Source organism: Emydura macquarii, unplaced genomic scaffold, assembly GCF_026122565.2.
Source record: "Emydura macquarii macquarii isolate MOO-44397 ecotype Brisbane River unplaced genomic scaffold, CSIRO-AGI_Emac_v2 contig_2795, whole genome shotgun sequence".
NCBI classification, from domain to species: domain Eukaryota; kingdom Metazoa; phylum Chordata; order Testudines; family Chelidae; genus Emydura; species Emydura macquarii.
This window is the reverse complement of record NW_027132932.1, coordinates 804,179-825,248: the sequence shown is the minus strand read 5'-3', so window position 1 is coordinate 825,248 and position 21,070 is coordinate 804,179. Positions and strand designations below refer to the sequence as shown.

Below are 21,070 nucleotides of genomic sequence, written 5' to 3'. Positions count from 1 at the left end.
CCAGGGTCTAGGTTTGTTGCATAGGACACAGTTGAAACTAGCTGATTCCCTTTGTGTTTGTTGAAAGGAAAAAAGAAACTGAGTGAGGGTAAATCAAATTTAGGGTACTTGTTCCCTTCAGCAATATGTAAACCATTCACAAAAGTAAGATAAAACAAAACGTTGTGTATTTATTGATAGACACTGAATAGTCTACTACCGGGAAAAGATTAAGATCCCTATCAGTCCTGAATACAGAAGAAAATAAGAAACTATTATTATTCTTTTATTCATTACTTAAATAGCACCATAAATGGATGTGGCACATAGCAGTGCATCTGAATACAATACAGCTAAACACAGATTCTTGGACCTGTAAAACGGTGTCTAAAACCTTGGTTCTGCAAACACTTACATGTATGCTTAACTCTAAGCTTGAAAGTAGTCCATTGATGTCTGGGACAATATCATCCTAATTTAGCTGTAAGAAAATCACAAAAGCACCCTAACCTCTCATTTCCCAATAGTGCATTCATAAGCCAGGTCAGTTCCGAGCCTATGCCAGTGCCACATCCACTGTGTGATGCTGCCTTTGGAATGTAATTAATGAGATGAAGTAGGTGAGTGTCTCTCTCATATCCAGGGATCAACATGGCTACAACAATACTGCATACAACAACAATTAATGACTGTGCTAGGAGATGCTGGTAAAACAGTGGACATGAATCTTCTAACCTACCCCCCCAACACAATCAAGAATTGGAGGGTAGAAGCAGAATTTATGATGATGATCCATCAGCAATGATAAACTGCATCTACCAACCCAAATGATCCAGATTCACTTGTTGGGTTGCACCAGGTTCTGCTGAACAAATCTGGGCAGTGGGCCAGGAATAGAGGAAAAGCCACAAGGATAGGGGTATGGCAGCACAGGCCACGAGCCATACCTACCCCACTAAGGAGGACTTGGAGCCAGCTGATAAAGCTCACAAAAGGGATGAACTGTCTGGAAAGGTGACAAGAATGTTCATTACCTGATTTGGCAGGTCTTCTGGGCAGCCTCCAGTGGCAGTCCCACAGCTTGCCCTTCCCCACTGGTCGATTTCTCCTCTGGTGCAGCTCCATTTCCTGGGGCACAGAGGTGCAGTTTTCACCCAGTGTCTCTCCGTGGTCAGATTCACTCCTGTATTGGTAAAGCAGTATTGATATAAGCAGGTTCTGACTGAGCTCTCTCCGGATGAGCTGGAGGAAAAAAGACAATGAGCAGATCGTATTTGCATAGACATACCTACTCTGCCTATGTGCTCAGTGGATGGAGCTGTTTTGGTATTGGGTTACAATTCACTTTAGTATTGAATGCAGGGTTAATGAAATGTTATCCTTATTGCATGAATAAAGGGCAACAGAACTGTAATTAGCATGTACTTAGCATTGAGCGGATCACCTAAACAGAATCTCACTTGCTAAGCAAGGGTTAGGTATGCCAAATCCAAGTGAAAGAAAGAGGGGGTGAAAAGAGATGCTCCTACCTGGTGGAATGGACTCTGCTTAAAGAGTCCAAGTCCAGGTCTACACTATAGACCTATATTGGTATAACTATGTTACAAAGGAATGTGAAATATTCACACCCCTGATGACAGTCTCCCACTGACATAACTTTGTCTACACAGGGGGTTAGGTCAGTATAACTTTATCCCATTGACATAGCTACCACCTCTCAGGGAGGTGGATTAACTATACTGACAGGAGAAGCTCTCCTGTCAGCGTAGTAGCATCTTCACTAAAGTGCTACAGCAGTGCACTAGTGTAGTGTTGTATGCGAAGATAAGCCCTCAGACACCATTTGACTTTCCTGCTCCAGCTGTTTAAAGACAGCTGTTTAAAGTGATTAGATCTGAACCACTGATGAGCATGTCTAGGGCCTATGCCATAGACTGATGAGGGGAGAGAAATGAGCTTAAATAAGGTATTTTACACACAGCATCACCTAGTGGCTGAATAGTATAATAGTTTTTAGCATTGCATTACAATAACAGTAGTGGCAGAGGTAACAGAAGCAATAAGCCAGTCGCAGAGGAAGAAATGGTTAAAACAACCCATTTTATGGTGGCGGTGTGGAGTTCTATTTACTAAAAAAACAACTTGAGTTCTGTAGCACTTTAAAGACAAACCATTTTAATTTCAGTAGGCATAAGCTTCTGTGAGCCTACTGAAATTAAAATGGTTAGTCTTTAAAGTGCTACAGAACTCAAGTTGCTTTTGCTGTATACAGACTAACACGGCTACCCCTCTGGAACTATTTACTAAAGGTTGCTAAGAATCTCAGGGGCTAGGCTGCCAGAAAGAAAAAGGACTGCCCTCACAGTGTGTACTTACAACTGCAGGACACTTGCTTAGTGCGAGGCTTAACTTCAACACAAAGATGGAGAAGAAAGCGTTACAGATGGCAAATCAGAGACAGCGGCTGCAAATATTTGACGCGGCAATCCTGAATGTGAACATGTCCAAGGAATACTGAAGTCTCACAGATAGCAGCAACGAGGATTATAAAAACTTTGCTGATAAGCTGAGGCAGTGTGTGAAATCAGTCAAGAAAGAAAGACCAAAAAGAGTGAAGGGAAGAATCTCGGAGGAAATGAAGTAGAGGAATATGAAGCTAAATGATGGTGACAAACCTGAGTACTCCCCTTCTCTATAAGCTGATAAGAAGACGACTAAAGGAGGACATCGAGAAGTACTGAAATGAAAGGCTCTTAAAGATGTCTGAAGATCACAGAAGCCTCAAAAAATGCAGTTGGGAATTAACGCTGTACAGCAACAAAAACAACAACAAAGAACAAGGATGGAAAATCAGTAATAGATAGAACAGGGATGAAAGCGGTCTGCAAAGATTTTTACACCAAACTGTTCACATCCCAAATAAATGTCCCATTACCAACACTTCAACGACCAATGAGTGTGTATTCCTGGTCCTTGTCAGTGAAGTTCAACATGCAGTTTACCAAATGAAGGAAGGAAAAGCTCCAGGAAGACAGGTTGACAACCGAAATTATAAGAGCTGGAGGACAAGAACTCTGGGAAATCCTTGCTCAGAGGTTTACCTGCTACTTGGAAATGCAAAAGATACCATGTAGCTGGAAGGCGTCTAACGCTATTTTGCTATATAAGAAGGGCGACTGTGAAGATATAAAGAACTATTGTCCAATATGCCTGCTCTCACATGTCTACAAACTATTCACTAAAATAATAACAAACTGACTCTCTCAGAGTCCAGACAAGCAGAAACTGAGAGACCAGGAAGGTTTTTGAAGGAATTTCAACACAATGGACCATATCTTTACTATAAACCGGGTAGTGGAGCACTCAAGAAATACAAATGCCCTTTATGCATTGCCTTCATCAACTATGAAAAAATGTTTGACAGCTTTGAGACTAATGCAGTGCTGAAAGCTCTTGCAGAGCAGAGCATCGACACAAATTACAGCAAATTACTAAAGGAAGCAAATTATGACTGCACTATGCATATAACACTGTTTGACCCTCCCCTCCACATCCCAAGCAAAAAAGGTGTGAAGCAAGGAGACACGGTTTCACCGAAACTCTTCACAGCCTGCCTCAAAATGGTAACGAGGCAGATGAAGTGGAAGGGTGGAATCAATGTAAATGGAGAGCAGTTAAATCATCTCAGATTTGCGGACGATATCGTACTGACTGCCGAAAACACTATTAAACTACAGAAAATGCTGCAAGAACTAACACAAAAAGCAGCCAAGTCATACTGAAAATGAACCACTCCAAAACGAAATGTGTAAGGTCTGATGTACTGCCAAAAGCCCAACTAACAGCTAAGGGAGAACAAATAGATGAACAATATATCTACTTGGGCCAAGAAATTAATATACACCACAATCAGGAAGGTGAACTCAAGAAGAAAGAGAGCTGGTTGGTGTGCATTTAATTCTATAAAGGATGTTTCCAAGGAAAAATCAATAAGGCAACACACGCCAACCTGTTCAACTCAATAGTACTGCTGATGACAATAGAGGAGCAACAGCTGTCCATCATGGAGAGGGTGATGGAGAGAAGAATGCTGGGGATTTCAATGTGCCAGCGAATCCCAGTGAAGTGATCAGACTGCAGGGTGGAGTGCAGGACGTTGTTGTTGAAAGCAGGTACAATAAAATGTGATGGGCAGGGCATATAGCTAGGCTCACTGACAATCAATGGACTGCAACTATTGCCGAGCGATACGCACAGGAATTGAAATGACCACTCAGCTGACTTCCAAAGAGATGGGATGACTTTGTTGTGAAAAGACATGGCCACACATGGAGAAGAGAGGCCAGGATAACAGAAAAATGGAAGACGTGTTGTGATCAGCGCAGTCTATACAAGGACTGAAGGACCAATCGATCAGAGTGATCGAGGTGATAACAGAGTGGATATCCTAGAAACTGCAAGAAAAGCCAGGCTTCTGAATAGGCAGAAAACTGAAGGCCTGATTTTCAGAGGTGCTGAGCTCTCTCAACTTGCATAGGAGAACACTGGGAGCTGTGAGTACTCAGTGCCTCTGAAAATCAGGTCTAAGAGCATGGAAATGTGTGAATGGAGCCGTCCCAAAGGCAGCCAGAGATGGAAGGGATTTATCCCCTGGGGAATGAAAAGGAAATGCACAGGAAGTCACAGTGAGAACTCAGAGCAAAACTGTAAAATACTTAGTAAAAAGATACTTGATACAGGAGATGTAGTAAATAGGTATGTTTGCAACAGAATGATTTAAAAAAAATATTTTACTTGCATATCTTTTAAAGGAGGAACAGAAATAGGCAGTTGGAGTTACAGGAAGTTTAAATGTGATTTCTTAAGTGGGTAACTTATTAAACCATTGAGAACAGAAATTATTTTCTATTGTTTTACAAGACAACTTTGGAAATATGTAAAGTGTTGTACTGTATATAAACCATGTTCTATACTACAATTGACAGTCACAATTACATAGATGTCTACATTTCATAAGAGTAGACAATTATATAGTGTCCATCTGAGCATTCCTGCAGAGGAGTTTTGGCAAGTTTTAAAGTGAACAGGAGTTGGAACAGGACCAATAAATACAAGTAGCAGCATTCAGAGCATTATTGTTATCATCTGGAGCTAGTCTCTAATATCTAGGCTCCTGTGGTCAGTGTGTTACCTGAGGCTTGGGTTACTGATGAGATCTGGTTTCTTCTTAGAATTTTAACCTGATCTTCCGCAATTTCATTTGAGCTTCTGGGAATCATTTTCTTACATGGAAAATAATTTCCCTTGCTTCTATAAACTAAATGAGAGGTGTAGCAAACTGTCAATTCTCTCCTGCCTCAGACTCTTTTTGGCAGAAAAGAATAGTCTTAAATGATGCTGCAGTTTACTCCCTGAAGTTGTATCTTGCTTCCACATCAACCAGGATATAGCTCTACCCAGTTTCTTTTCCAGCCCCAGGTCAGAAAAAAGAAAAGCTCCCATTTCCTCAATATGCAGAGCCATGAAAACAGAGAAAGTCCTTTTGTAATCTTTGTATACTCTATTAGGAGCAAAATCTAAAGCATTAACAAAGAATTCTTCCATTGACCTAGCTACCGCCTCTTGTGGGGCTAGATTTACTAGTGATGAAAAAACCTCTTCTGCATAGCTGCAGCACTATAGATGTAGCACTTGTAGTGTACACATACCCAGAGAGAAAAGGCAGAGAGCAAAAGGAGCAACCAACAGATCCAGGGAAAAGGTGAGAGAAATGGGCAGAGAAGAAGAGAGAGATCACCCCAAACTACACTGATAAGAGGATGCATCTGAATTGCTGCCTCACACATCTTTTAAGGATAAAAGGTTTTCTGTCGTTCCCATGCTGGGGGGTGGTGTGGAAACAGGGGTAGCTCCAGTAGAGGATCCAGGTAACCACTCCAGTTTGGCAAATGCAACATGTCTAGCCAGATACTCTGGCCAATACGGGAGGGTTGAGGATCATAACCCAACCTCTTCCCAGGATCCTTTGGGGTGGCTAGTGCCTACTGGGGTGATAGAAGGAACTGAAATTGTGCCCAGAAGCTGTGTGAGGAACAGCAAGGTGTGGAGTCTTCTTGTGCACTTTCTTCCTTGAGCACCCACACAGTGGCAGGGTACACTGTAGCCATGAAACTTTTTCTCTATTGAGTACATTCTTAACGTTGACAATCATTAGTTCTGGTGCTGGGTAAATGGGGCAATGTTTTTGTAGTGATGTATTTATATCAAATGATCTGTAGATGTGGAGTTACCGACACAACTACCACAAGAAGTACCGGTGGGTCATTCCTGAAGCCTCTTACACAGAGTGACCAGTAGCATAACCTGACTGGCTAACTCATGGCAGTTTTGATGTAGCTGTGTCAGTCCCAGGATTTCGAATATCTTGGGACTGACACGGCTACAACACCACTCCACCTCGTCTCTTTAACTCAGTAGAGGCAGATTAGCAGTCACCTCTGACTGAGTGCTAGAATCCTAAATCCCCAGATGGGTGGCTGGCAATATGCCTGCAGTGATTTGCAAAGAGTAGGCTATGGCACATCTACAGTCACTGAAATAAACCAATATAGTTCAGGGGAGTTAAAAACATATCTAGGGTGAAGATGGGGATAATAACTTGGGGGAAGGACGGGAGAGAGAAAACTTCTACTTTATTCAGTATTCACAGCAAGAGAAAAAAGTCAGCACAGGTGACATTTCAACATTAAGGCCTACATTCTCAAAAATGTCTATCCTTTCACTTTGGATGCCTAACTTGAGACACCTTCAGCTTGATTTACATATGTGATAAAATATCCACTGCTCCCATTAAAGTCAATTGGTTATGTAGGTGCTTGGTTCTCCTGCAGAACAGACCATAGGCATCTCAAGTTGGGCCCCTAAATATTGAAGCACTTAATGGATGCACTTGAAATTGCTGCCAAGATTATAAACCTAAGAAGAAAACAAAACAGTGAGGGAATGAGCTGCAAACCCTCAAAATAGGAAATCGACCAACATAATAACTACAGACAGTTAATCTGATCATAATCACTCAAGAAAGAAAAATTAATGTTAACAGAACAATGGTATGCTTAAAAGAAAAGTGAAATTAACCCTTAGGATGGGTATACTCATTCTTACCATTCTGAAATAGCAAAGATGAACACATTTGCAAAATGAAGAGATGCTCAACATAGAATCATAAAATATTAGGGTGGAAGGGACGCCAGGAGGTTATATAGTCCACCCGCCTGCTCAAAGCAGAACCAACTCCAACTAATCCATCATTAAGGATTGCAGGAGATAGCAATAGTATTGTCTTATTGATTTAGCCCTTAAAATGTTTTATTCTCTGGCAATAGTATACAGTGGTCTGGTGGTCTCTTCTGATATACAAAAACAAAATTTTTCTCAATTACTTGTACATGGAATTCACTCCGGCGTATTTATTTCTGGACAAATAATATGTTAAAAAGAAATTGAGTAAAAGTATATATGTGTCAATTTAAAGCAAAATACATTATTAGGATGTAATTATCAAAACTACTTTTATAAATCCAGGAAATCCAGAGTTAAGGTTAAATTTAAAATAAATCCACACAAGCTAAGATATAGAAATGCACAGTTAGGACACCAAACCACCTTAATTTTGTCCTATGGTGATGCCATGTAATAACCATACAATTTTGATTGTTAATGCAAATAAACACTAAATATGAATTATTATTTATTATTGGAGAATATTATTCTTCATATTGAAGAAGAAGCTTTCAATTATAAAGAATAATAGCAAAAAACTACCATTATTCCTATGCATGAGATAAAGGTAAATTTTAATTATATGAAATGTTTGAAGAGTAGATGGAATCTCGCCACTGAGATCACTTGAGACTATAACAAGTTTTGATACCCAATGCTAACTTTCTTCAAATATCGATTTCTGGCTGAGTGAAGTGAGGTCTTATACTAGTTGGCACTTCTCTGTCTCATGGTGACTTAACACTGCACTAGATTATCCTGAAGTGTACCATGGCCTCACCCATTCCCTCTGCACCCTTCTAAGAGATGGTGCAATGTGTCACTCCCTCTATACCCTTGTAAGGGACAGTACAGTGTGCGTACAGTTCCTTCCAGTGGTCTCACTGTGGCAGTGAAACTCTGCACAGCCAAATTTATGGTCTGCAAAGACCAATTTTTTTTAAATGTTCCCAGAAAAATACGCAATCATTACCTTTGTTTAAATCTGTAACTTCAATTGAACAAAGGAATACCTAGCTTCATACTGTCTTTATACAGTATATCCATAAAATTGAAAGTAAGGAGCAATGAAAGAACAGATACTAAGTGAAACAAAAGAGTAATTAGCAAATGAATGCTGTTGCCTACTCAAGTCATAGACCATTTAGCTCTAGTGATCAGTTTCGCCACCAGAACAACATCAACCTGTTTTAAAAAAAGGTTGGCTAATTCAAAACCATAAGAAATGCAAATGAAAAAGAATGAAAACACGGAGAGCTCTGATCTGGAAACTACAGGAATTTGCAACTACTAAAAACAGATCTGGGGACTTTTGCTTCAATTATTTTAAGCCCACCATTGAACAACAAATATACCTGGGGTGGCCAAACTTACTGACCCCTGAGATACCCCTCACCTCTGGGCAGAATCCTCTAGCCACACCACCCTGCCGCAGGGCAGAAGCTTCAAGCTCCCCACCCCAGTCTGGTAGGAGGCGAATAGGAGGTACGTAGGGGTTCTATGAGCCACACTTTAACTGTAAAAGAGCTGCCTGCGTCTCACAAGCCATAGTTTGGCCACCCCTGTTATATACTGTGCATCAGATTTGATTGACCATATCAAGAGCCTCATTTTTACATTGCTTAATGTGAATTATTTAAACCTGTGCAAAGTGAGCTCAAAATTCCTTTGAACTCATTTTGTACAAGTGTAAATGACTACACAAGGCAGATGGCAGTGGAGAATCAGGCCCAACTTCTATTGCATAGAGAAATGGAAGAATTTGCTTGTATGGTATAAGCTAAAGAAAAACAGATTATTATTTTTAACATAAAATTGTTCCATTCATTTACTAGTCAAATGGATCATAGGCCTTGTCTAAATTAGAGAAATTTGCACCTCTTAACTACATCTATATAGTTTGGCTGTCATCTATTTATATGAATAAACTGCACAATGGAAGCCCCACTTTACAGATGTGTAATGTTTTTACATAGAGGTAGTTAGAGGAATTTGCACCAGTGTAAATATACCTATATAGACACATTACACAGCTGTAAAGTAGGACTTCCATTGGTGCAGTTTACTTATATAATCAGATTACAACCAAACTATTTAGATGTAGTTAACACTGGTGAAGATATCTCTAATGTAGATAAGGCCTATGACCCATTTGAATAAGTAATTGCATGCAATATTTTTATGTTATCAGAAGTATCACTTTGTCTTCTTGAGCTTACTCCATGAAAGCAAAATCCTTCCACCAAATCTTAGACTACTAACAAGAGAAAAAAATGTGAGAACCACATTGACTGTGATGATCTTGTACATTTTAATATGTGCAGAATAAAAATGATTCTTTTTAATAAAGTTAAAATCATAGACTAGATTTATACTAGTGTAACTGAGCACATAATTTGTCCCCAAGAGTAGGTAGGCAATTTATTTGTAGAATTCCAGTTACTAGTAAGTAAGCTAGTTTTCCCACTTCAGTGTTTTCCTGTGGGAATCATCAGTGTGCTTCATTTCTCCTTGGGGGTTTTATATTTCCATGTAACACTGTACAACTCTGAAGAAACAAGAAAAGAGATGAGGAAATTGTGTGTACACACAGATTGGGAGCATGGCAGTGACTCCATTATTAGGGTTGCATTCAGACTTCCATTTAAAGTCCTATTTTCTACCCAGCCTATAATAATTTTAATTGGAAGAAGTGATTTTTCTAAAAAATATGCGATTAAAATATGTTAGGAGAACTTGAAAATTACACACACACAAAAAAAAAACCCAAACAAACAAACAAACCCCAAACCAACCTACCAAAACACCTTTCAGGTAGTACTCAATCCAAATTTAGCTATTTTAAAATTTTATTATAGCATCATGTTTTTTTGGCCACCTATTTCTCGGCACTGGAAATGTTTAACTCCAAATTTCATACTTTGTATACAGGGCTCTACACACTTGAGCATAGGGTAGTTTTCACTGAGAAGCCATTTTAAAGAGTTATTAATGAATCTTCATCATTATGGACAGAACTCCTCTAGTCACTTTGAAATTAAAGCTTTAATTGTTGAGTGATTAAAACTTTAATCACCTGATGATTAAAGTTACCATCATTAAGCAAAAACCATGTAACTGCTAAATGCATTTCAAGAGAAGATGTACCATTAAACACATCTGTAAAAACTCCCAAAAGCATTAGAAACTATGGAAATACAAAATTAAGAGTTATATAAACCAGTGGTTCTCAATCTTTTTTTGACCAGGATCCATTTGTAAACACTGATGGCCAATCCCAACCCAGTAAATAGCTTAAATAGAAAACACACACGTATATTGGTCCCAAAATACTTATTATCGGCTATGCAGCACCATCCCGCTGCCTTGTATGCACAGCCTTAGCCCTGTCATGAACCTCCCATTTACTTTCTCACCCATCATTTGGTGCTCCATGTAGTCTCCACAGGAGCATGGTACCAGCCTGCAGCAGAGGGAAGTCCTGGAATCTCTGCTTCTGGCGCTCTGTGGGGTGCTGCATCTGGTGGCCCCCCGGAGCTGCCTAATTCTGCCAACTTCTCAGGAAAGGCCAAATGCAGCGTTCTCAATCCCCAAGCAAGCCCTGCAGCACTACGAGCAGGTCAGCAGTGTGCACAACCAGCCACAGTTCCAGAAGTGCCTAGCATGCTGGGTGAAGTTTTCATCAGCACATGTGGGGCACTGCAGGGCTTGGCTACTTGCAGAGGGCCAGGTGCATTGGCTGCAAAGGTGCTTGCAGGGGTCTCCCCTTCCCAGAGCTGGGACTCCAGTCCCCTGGGACTTGGTATCCACCACTGTTTTGCAAGACAGGAATAATCCCTCTTCCTACCCAGCAGTGCTTACCAACTGCTCCAGATCAAGAAGAGGCTGCTCGGGCGTGGCCTCCCTTTCTGGGCTGCTGCAGCCCAAGGCCGGGTGATGAACCCAGGGTGCTGAAAGTGCCCACCAGCACCTGGGGACAGTGCTGGGTCAGGGCAGAAGACTCAGAGGCAGCTCTCTCCTGCAAGACTGTGCTTGGTTTCATTGCCTGCAGACCTTTTCTCTTGCTCTCCCACCTACCTCTCCCCCTGGAGCTGCCACATGTCCTCCGAGCATTGTTGTGGGCCACTTGTGAGGCAGCTGGGTACCAGCAGAGGCCGTCATACACGGCAGAAATAGGCGAGTGGGCCAATACTCCCTTTCCAAGGTAGTCAACTGGGGGGGTGTGAGACCCCCAACTCCTTAGCACAGTTTTTCCCATAACTCTTCACACATTGCATTCAATTGGCTAATCGATGGCACCTGCATGTTCAAATAACTTTATTGGTGTATATATAGTGTTAACATACAGGAAAGCACAAACATCTATTTAAAAATATTGTATGCAAAATATGATCATTTAAAAAGTTTGTTCACGACCCTTTCATACATTCTTGTGAACCATATGTTGAGAAATACTTATATAAACTACTTTGACACTAACCTTTACATCCAGTTCACAGACTATTAAAAAGATACATTCTCCTTGACTAGCAACCAAACATTAAGGCCCCAATTTTGAAAAGATTGCTTAATTTTAAGCACTGTCCCATTGAGGGACTATTCAGTGCATAAAAGATTAATGCCTAACTTTGCATCTGGATTCGTGTTTCTACTTGAGGAACCAATCCAAACTTCCATCGAAGTCATAGATTTTAAGGACCATTAGATCATTTAGTTCAGCAATTCTCAGCTGTGCAAGGGGGAAAGCATCAAACTTTCTAGGGTGGTGTGGCAAGCCTTCTTACTCATTCACAGGTTCACAATGCCACTCATTCAAATTTGGCTCAGCTGCCCATTCCCCATGAGGGAGGTGGCTCAGCTACTTGCGGAGGGCTAAAATTAGCTGGGCTAAATTTGAGTGGCATTGTGACCCGGCAAATAGGTCATAATGCCTGCTAGCACTCTTCAATATTGAAATTGAGAAATACTGAAAGTCATGAAAACTTTGTGGATTTTAAGGTATGTGCTTTTAAAAGGTTTCCTATCCTATTCACATTTAGACAGCAGGATCAGCAAAACTGATTTATTTAAAGTAGAATCCCTTTTATTGGAATCAATGTGTTAATAACTAGTTCCATCTAGATTATATTAGAAAGTTCCATTTTGTGAGGAGGGGGCTTCCCACTACAATAAATAAACATGGGATGGGGTGTTATTCAAAAAAGGTTGAGAATCCCAATGTAGTCTGACCTATATAAAATAGAACATAGAATTTCACCGAGTTATTCCTGTAGTGTAATTTTTATTTTTTTCCCTCTGTCAAGTTTTCTTCTTTGACTTTAATGAGAGTTGTCTAGGGCCTTTTAAATCATATACATTTATGCAAAAAATTCCAAACTAGGATCCCTAATATTAATTACCTTCTATTCCCACTGAATTCAGTAAGAGCTGTGGGCTCTCAGCACCTTTGAAATTCATGTTGCTTTTATTTAGGTGTCTAAATTGAGGCACCCAAAGTTTGAAATTTTTGACCTGAGAAGTATTATTTGTTTTGCATCATCAAGTTTGATGGTTTATTACAACATTAGTTCCTGTTTTAATGTAACAGATTTTTCTTTTGGATCTGGCATCAAGAGTATCTTTGTCACCAATTACATGTCTAGTTGGAGATAGCTTTTTTTCCCCTTAGGGAGCAAAATAATTCCATCTGGATGTGCTTATATAGTACTGTGATACGCAATATGGAGACATTTTAATCATACTTGACTATCTAATCTGAGTGGTTAAAGCATTTTGGATTTTTTTGTTAATTAGTTGTATGGAAGGTCAGAATGTTTCTAACCTTTATATGAGTAAGAATCAGGTAATAAAGTTTTTATGTACCATCCTCAGAAGAAACTAGGCTATGAATGCTGAGGCTCATTTACACTGTTAGGCCTCATCTACCCTAGGATTGAAAAAGTGATTTTACCTGTTGGCTAACATGTTTTAAAAGTCTAGGGTAGGCAAGGCATGCTGCCTGTGTTAAATGGATCAAATTAAAGCCTAGAGAGAGACCTAATTTGTGTTCGCTAACACATCACCTCATACTTTAAATCCCCTACTCTAGACAAGGCCAAAAAGGCAGTTAGGGTTGTTTGGATTCCGCTAACTGAGACGATGACTTCTACTTGACTTGTTTGTACCCAAATCCTCCACAAGTAAATACCTGCTGCCCTAATAGGAAATGGGAAGAATTTATAACCAAGGGTGAGAGGCAGCAGAGAGTTTACAGCTAGTGATATCCAAAGGGACCCAGAAAAGAAGGGAACATTAGGGAGGGAGCCAGAGCATCTGCGCTGACAGGCTGGGCCTCTGGCAGCTGGAGAAACACGTAGAAGGAAGGACAAGACTCTACATCCCGCTGAGGAGAGGGGACACACTGCAATGGGCCGCCGTGCGGAGACCCAGCCTGGCCAGAGACGGCCTCGCCTGGTGCCTGCCTGCCCCCAGCGCGGTCCGAGGGCGCAGGAAGGGTTCAGAGGGGTAGGGGGTGGTGCACGGGATCCTGACTCGGGGGAAGCTGTTCCGCCTTTGGCTGGCTGGGGGGGGAGGGGGGAGTAACCGCGTGTAGGAGCTTCATTGGGGGGGGGGGAGCAACCGTGAGGTGGGCAAGACACCGACTCTCCCCCCCCGGGTTGTCGGGAGCCTCGCCGCCACCAACGCTTCTGACCGTCCTGCTTCATTCAGGCCCCATCCGGCCCCCGCCGTTGGCGATCCCGGCCCCGTTATTACCGCCTGTCGCAGCAGGCGCTGGGCTGGGCTGGGCCGGGCAGGGCCTGGCCCTGCTCCCGATCCCTGCCGCTAGGCTGCGTGTGCGGGCGGCGTCTCATGCGGGGGGATTTGAAACAGCCGCTCCAGGGGCCGCGCGGCGGCGGCGCCCAATCAGCGGCGGGGATTTTTCGCGCTGGTTCTGGCCGGAGGAGGGGGCGGGGCCGCCGCGCAGGATCCCTGGAGCCGTCGCTCTTCTGTTGCCGTTGCTGCCGCCGCGTCTCCTCGGCTGCTGCCGCCGCCGCCGTTCGCGGGCATCGAGCCGCCCTCTCTCTCTCTCACTCTCGTCGCTCGGCTCCTGTGCGAGAGGATGCGCCAGAGCACAGGTCAGCGGGTCTGGGCGGGCCGGCCGGCCGGCTTCCCTAGGGCGGGGGGAGGCCCCGGGCACGCTACCGCAGGCCCCGGCTGGAGGCGGGAGTGGCGGCGAGGTTTGCTTGCTCGAGCAGGGATGCTGTGCCCTGGTCCCCTGCGCTGCCGTTGGAGGGCGAGCGGCCGGCAACGGGGGTGGCCGCCGGCGCTGAGGCCAAAGGGATAGCTAGCCCCCAGCCTCTCCATCCCCTGACGGCGTTATCCCTCGGTCTCCCGTCCCGATCCTCCTGCCCTCGGGAGAGTCCCGCTCTCCCCCGCTCAGCTGGCTCCCGCCCCCCCGGGGCTGAGGGAGAGGCTCTCTAGTTCCCTCGCTCCCCACCCGCCCCCGGGCGGCTCTCGGACTCCCCGGCTTGTGTCCCCCCGCGCATCGGCTACCTTCCACCCCCCCGGTGTCTGCCCGTCCCCCCGCCCGAGGCTGCAGCGGGATTGCTGGGCCTGGCTCCTGTCTGGGTGTTGGAGGAGCGATGCCGAGGCAGGAGTCCCGGCTGTTGCTGCTTCATCCTCTTCCCAGTACCCACCCTCCTCTTCATTGCTGCTGCTGCAGGAGGCGAGAGAAAATGTGAAGGGGTGGGTTGAGGCGCCTGTCGGAGTCACCTCCTTTCCCAGTGTGAAAATCAGTGCGCGCTCTCTCTCTCTCTCTCTCTCTCTCTCTCTATATATATACACACCGACACACACAAATGTTAGAAAAATCTACTTGAGGAGGCTTTAAAATACCTCACTAAACGGTGATGTGTAAATGTACCTCCGTTGCTCTGACTGTGTGTGGTGTAATCATCTGAGGGCTGCTACTGCTGCTTTCCCTGTGGGTAGAACTGGGATTCCATGGCAGCAGGAGTGAGAGAGTAACTCTGGAAATGTATGGAGGGGGAAGCCATGTTTGATTTATTCCTCCACCAAAGACTGGTGTGATGATCCTTCTACTTAAACCCTGCTGCAGTTCATTCTGGACCTGTATGGGAGGCGAAGGTGATCCTTATTAGAGAAGAGGAAATAAAATGTTGTTGCGATGACGTACATACTGGTTGGCTCAGTCTTTACTAAATATAAGAGTGAAAGGATAGGTCTCTAGTGACTTAAATTGATATTTGTGTTAAAAGAGGCAGGGAAACTTGCATTTCCAAGGCCATAGTTATAGCTCATCCGTTGTGGTTTATTGCTCTGAGGGTGGAGGAGGGAATTTAGCACACTTCTTGAATGTATTTATATTTGGTTCTTTCATAATATGTCTGCTAAAAGGAGAGGGCAAATACTATCAAAAGTATAGGAGCAGTAAACAGATACTGTATTAAAACAGATTTCAGGAAAAAAGGGTTTCTTGATAACAGACCAATTAGACAAAAATGGGGCAGGTATAAACCCCTGGCTTTTCTTGAATATTTTCCATATCCCCTTTTGCATTAAAATTGGTTTGTAATTCTTAAATTTAAGATTGAATGCCGCCTATACTGAATAAACAAGGTCTCTTATGAAAGGGAAATTAAGTCTTTTCGAGCCTAAGACAACAGCACCACAGTGTAAGTTACCTATGAAGTGCTTGTGTGGATTTTTCAATATCAACTTGCTGGTGGTTCATGCATCATTGCTTTGCTTAGTAAAGGTACTTTAAATGTGGAAAATTATTATTAAATCTGATCAAATAAATTTGCTCTTCTCCAGTATCTAAATACTAGTGCAGTGGAATCTTTATAAACTAATTGTTGAAACTATTATTTATTATGGTAGTGGCTTGGAAACAGAACAAATGTACCTGAATGAGCTCTCCAGTACTACTTACTGAAATTATTTGATCTGTTGGATGTGTTTGGTGAATAAGACTTCTGTTCAGCACTAGTCAGTGCTCAAATGCATATTAAAAACTAAAATGTGACTTATGTTGTAAGTATCTAGCTTGTATTTGTTGAGAATGTTTTCTGGATCTGTGCCGGGATAGAGCCACAAGGAGTGTTGATGACATTTTTAGGTGATATTAATTCATAAATAAATAGTCTTCACCCACTCCGGTAGAAATAAGTTATTTATTGTTAAGGATATGGGAATAACCATTCACTGCCACCACTATCCTTGCTCAAAAATACGCAGTGATGTGCCAATGAAACAAATTTATTCAATACCTTAATTAAATGGAAATGCCAAAAATAAATCTTTTTACAGTATTTCAGGTAATTGGAGTGTAGGGGATGTGCTAAGGCTGGCAGTTCAAAGTAATTTTTAGAGTTGAAATTAATCAAATTTAAAATAAAACTATTTTGAAACTACTTTCAAATAATTAAGACTCCAACAGAAATGATGTTTAATATCTTTACAACTGTGTGAGGTCTGTTTCTTAAGCTTGGTATCATTTTAAAGATCAGAATATTACCTTAAAAATTATGTTAAGCTTATGAGATACTGGCTTTTAAGAGATGGGGCTTGTTAATTTAGGCTGGAAATTTAAAAGTGGCTATGATGTATCTTGTTTAAAAAAGGCTTACTGAGTGCTAAAATTATGCATTCAACAAAACAGTGCAGGCATGGAAAGAGAATGCTGTTACTATGTCCCATTGTTTGTGGCTCATTCACTTCTCACTTTTGCTTTGAATGTGTTCATAGTGAGTGTCTTTCATGCCAATAGTATTATTATGTATCCAAAGCTAGGCCTCAGTCCTGCAACCTGATGTGTGTGGATCCTTGTGCTCATTAGGAGCTCATTGACTTCATTGGTACTCCATAGAGGCAAAAGGGTCCACATGCCTCAGTTAGATTGTTGGGTCAAGGCCTTGGTCTGTGCCTAAAGAGAAGATATGTAAGCTGGAAGTATTACAGCAGTCCTGCCACATCTAGTCATTTCTTCTTTCTGATGCGTACATAATTGCACAACAGAATTTTAAGTATAAATATTAAAGACTTGCAAACTTTATGCAAATTGCAGGCATTTCCTGCACAGCAGTCAGTAAAGCATCTGATGACTTATAGGAAAAAACTCTCATCCACATAGGAGCTGTGCACAGCATTGTGGGATGCAACCCTTCTTAGCTGGTGCCAATGTAAGCAATATGCATACCTTGATATTCAAAATGTCTTTCTAATGGAATAAATTTGGTCTTCAGTAGAAAATTTGACTGTCTGTATATTTTCTAATTTTTTCTGTCACACTCCTCATCGCTGTACTATCCTGTACCTATTTAAATCCTTTAGCTTCATTACATTGTTGTAAGGAATAACATAAGACAAATAAATGAGATGGCCCTGTGGCTTGATGTATGTTCACTTGCGTCAGAGATCTGAACGTACAACTTTGGTGTCTTTTATCTTTATCTACCAATGAAGAATGGAAATATTGAGGCAGAATAAGTGGATAAGCACGTCTGCTTTTCTAACACATCTTATTTTCCATTCAGTGGAGTGGCGTTGAAGCCGATGTGCGTCCTCACCGAAGAAGGCTTGACATCTTTGCTGTATAGTTGGCAAAGAGAAGGTGAAATATGGTGCCCAGGATGAATAACCAAATAGGGGGAGAAATTTTAAAAGTACATATCTAGCAAATTGTGAATGGGTGGGGTTTCATTATATAATTAAAATAAAAAATGAATAGTTGGGAGGTCTTTGTGATTGAAACGTGGTTGAAAGAACAGAAGAAAACTATTGAATATAAGAGTCCCTTCAATCCATAGAGATGCTGTCAACTTCAAAATCATACTTCTCTCACTTTTTAACCTACAGTTAAGGTATAATTATAAAAAAAACAATTATTTTTCTTTCAGATTTCTTTGTGCGTTTGACAAAAATTGAGAAAAAAATTAATAAAAATTGGAAAATATGATAGTAAATTAAAAAAAACAATTATACTTGAAACTACGTTTAACATATTTAGTTGACTAGATTTCAAGTTGAGAGTGATCCTTTTAAAATTAGTATGTTGACTTCACACTACCCTATTAATCCAGGAAAATGTAATATTTTTTTTCAAAGAGTGCTGTAATACATATAAAATTTAAGATAGAGTGGGTGGCATGCAATTACAACAATGCTGGACTTGCCTTCTCATAACAAAAAGGACAGGTAGGCAGCGTACAGAGATCTACACTACAGAATTCTTGGCTATCTTACACGTCTCAATACCCTGTGTCCGTTGATGATAAATGAATGTATGCTGTAATGTGTGTCAGTGTGCTCACAATCAAATATCTTGCCTGATAAATTTCAATGTTAAGCTTAACAAAACCCGTGTTTCTATAGGTGGTTTAAAGAGTGTAAAGTTACACCGTTTCCCCCAACAGGTGGTTGTCCTGCTTCCATTGTTTTTTGCCCCCTACACTGCAACTGCTCGGTCTTTAACTTAACATAAGGTAGTAATGTGATCTTTAGTACCAAAAATCAATTTAACTTCCTCTTCTATAGTGCAGGTAGATATTTGGTATACTTCCTCCCATCACTACAATTGGAGGGGTGGGAGAAATGCATATACTTTTTAGCCTAGTGTAGTGAGGTGTAAAGCATTAAAGATTACAATGGTGGTCATATTAAAGATGCCTACATTGAAAGCCCAAAGGCTAATTGTCTCTAGAACTGATTTTTATTTTTTAAACTGCATGCTCTCATGATGCCTACCTAAGAAATGGTGACTAACTGGAAAATATGGAAGTTTTTCCTTAAGTCTAACTATTTAAATTTCTTCATAAAGAACTCTTAATCAGGTTAAAAGGGACTTAAATAATCACCTGAGAATCTGTAACCTGCTTCGTGTCTGTAGAAGCCACCTTCAGTTTCAGTCTGCTGAGTGAGGACTTTAAAGTAGCTACAAGTTTGATGCTTCTGTCATCTCAACAGAGAAACTGGCCCTATGACACCACCTCTGTGAAACTTGCTGCAGTCTGTACCCCATGGCAAGCTTTCTTGTGGCAAGCTTATGTTAAGTGTTTACATCTCCAGTCAATAATAAAAAGCATACATAACAAATTACATACATTTGAAAACAGTAATGGATGGTTAGGTTTTTTTCTACTTTAAGTACTGAGATGAAGATTCCATTTTTCTTTTGAACAGTTTATGATATCACAAACAGAAAAATGAGCATTATTCTTTTGTATTGGCCCTGTCTGGTTTTTATAATAAATGAACATCTAAGGAGGAGAGAAGATGAAATGTGGAGACAAAGAGGGCTGAGGATAAGTGAGATCTTGTAAGAAATAATATTTAAAATCAATTTGAAATATTATCGAAAAACTGATATGATAGAAGATTAAAGGAAATAATGAATCATTTTAAAAATCATGGTAAACAAAGCAGTACATGCACATAATGCTACTGTCATAGCATATAGTCCCTCAATTATTTACTGCCAGGTTTGTGATATATAGTGAACAAGCTTTCTTTAAAATGTTCTTCCAGTGTGGATTAATTTTGAGGTCATATGTCCTGTAAGTCTATTTTGGAACTTGCCACTTTGATGTCATATTACTGAAGCAGGGAATCTGTTCACACTGGCATTCATATATGTCCATGTTATAGTCTCGTATTAGAGCCAAAAGGAAGCATTGAAATTCTCAAGAGGATCAAAGCCAGTATGGGCCTTGAGGAACAGTATAAAATATACAGTTAGAATGTGGCTCACTTCAATATAAGTTCAAAGATGGGAGCACCACGAACTTTGAATCAAATTATTTAGAAAAATAACTGCTAATAGAAAAATCTCATTATATGAGAAATGTGTTGCCAAAAGTTATTTTGGTAGCTTTTATGAGGTAACTGTAAACACTGTTTATTCAACAGCAAAGTATTGCTGAACAAAAAACTCAGCATGATCAGTATAGTATTTGGATTCGATAAGAGCATACTATAAAATCACTGTATAAACCTCCAGAAACTTCATTGTCTAAAATGTCAGGCATCTTATATCTTACTTGAGTAGAATCTTGAACCAAATTCTGAAGAAAATATTCTCAGTATTTGTTCAGGAGAAATCACTTTTACTTTCTAAATTAACCATTTTTGATGATGCTGTAACCCATACTGAAACAGAGCATTTTAATAATGTTTGGCACATCTATAAATACATTAGGAGCAAGAGAGAGATACAAAGTGTAGATTCACTACTTAGTGGGGAAGAAGAGCTAATCATGGATTAGCACCAGGAAGGGTGAGGTAGATGTTCAGTACCTATTCTCATAGACTCAAAGATCAGAAGGGACCAATATGATCATCTAGTCTGACCTGCACAACGCAGGCCACAGAACCTCACCCATCCACTCCTGTAATAGACCCCTAACCTATGACTAAGTTATTAAAGTCCTCAGATCATGGTTTAAGACTTTAAAGTACAGAGAATCCACCAGCAAGTGAGCCGTGCCTTATGCCCCATTCTGCTTCAGTCTCTGCTAAAAAGATTGTTTTACATATCTGGTCACAATTAATGTTAACAACAAGGGGGAAGGAATGCAAGCCAGAATAGGGAAAGAGGAGTTAAAGAATATTTTGAAAAGTTGGATGTATTCAAGTCAGTGGGGCCTGACAAAATTCACTCTAGGGCACTTACAGAACTAGCAGAAGCAATCTCAGAACCATTAGTGATTATCTTTGAGAACTTGCGGAGGACGGGAGAGGTCCCGCAAGACTGGAGAAGGGCAAACATAGTACCTACTATTTATTTAGGAATTTTTAAACAAGTTTACAA

The 21,070-nt window shown here is 41.1% G+C and overlaps 2 protein-coding genes across 6 annotated transcripts in view; one reads left to right on the top strand and one right to left on the bottom strand.

The window, feature by feature from the left end:
- The window catches only part of LETM1 (leucine zipper and EF-hand containing transmembrane protein 1), a 67,828-nt gene extending 66,666 nt beyond the window's left edge, over positions 1-1,162 (bottom strand). The window contains exon 1 of the mRNA XM_067567719.1: positions 1,014-1,162. The gene's annotated coding sequence lies outside the window, so the exon portion shown is untranslated. The remainder of the gene's footprint in view (positions 1-1,013) is intronic.
- Positions 1,163-12,077: 10,915 nt separating this feature from the next.
- The window catches only part of NSD2 (nuclear receptor binding SET domain protein 2), a 172,459-nt gene continuing 163,466 nt past the window's right edge, over positions 12,078-21,070 (top strand). For 4 of the 5 annotated variants that reach the window (XR_010923564.1, XM_067567725.1, XM_067567723.1 and 1 more), the window contains exon 1: positions 14,263-14,375. The gene's annotated coding sequence lies outside the window, so the exon portion shown is untranslated. Of the gene's footprint in view, positions 12,259-14,262; positions 14,376-21,070 lie in introns of those variants that run through there. The other variant, XM_067567722.1, reaches the window with a different exon arrangement.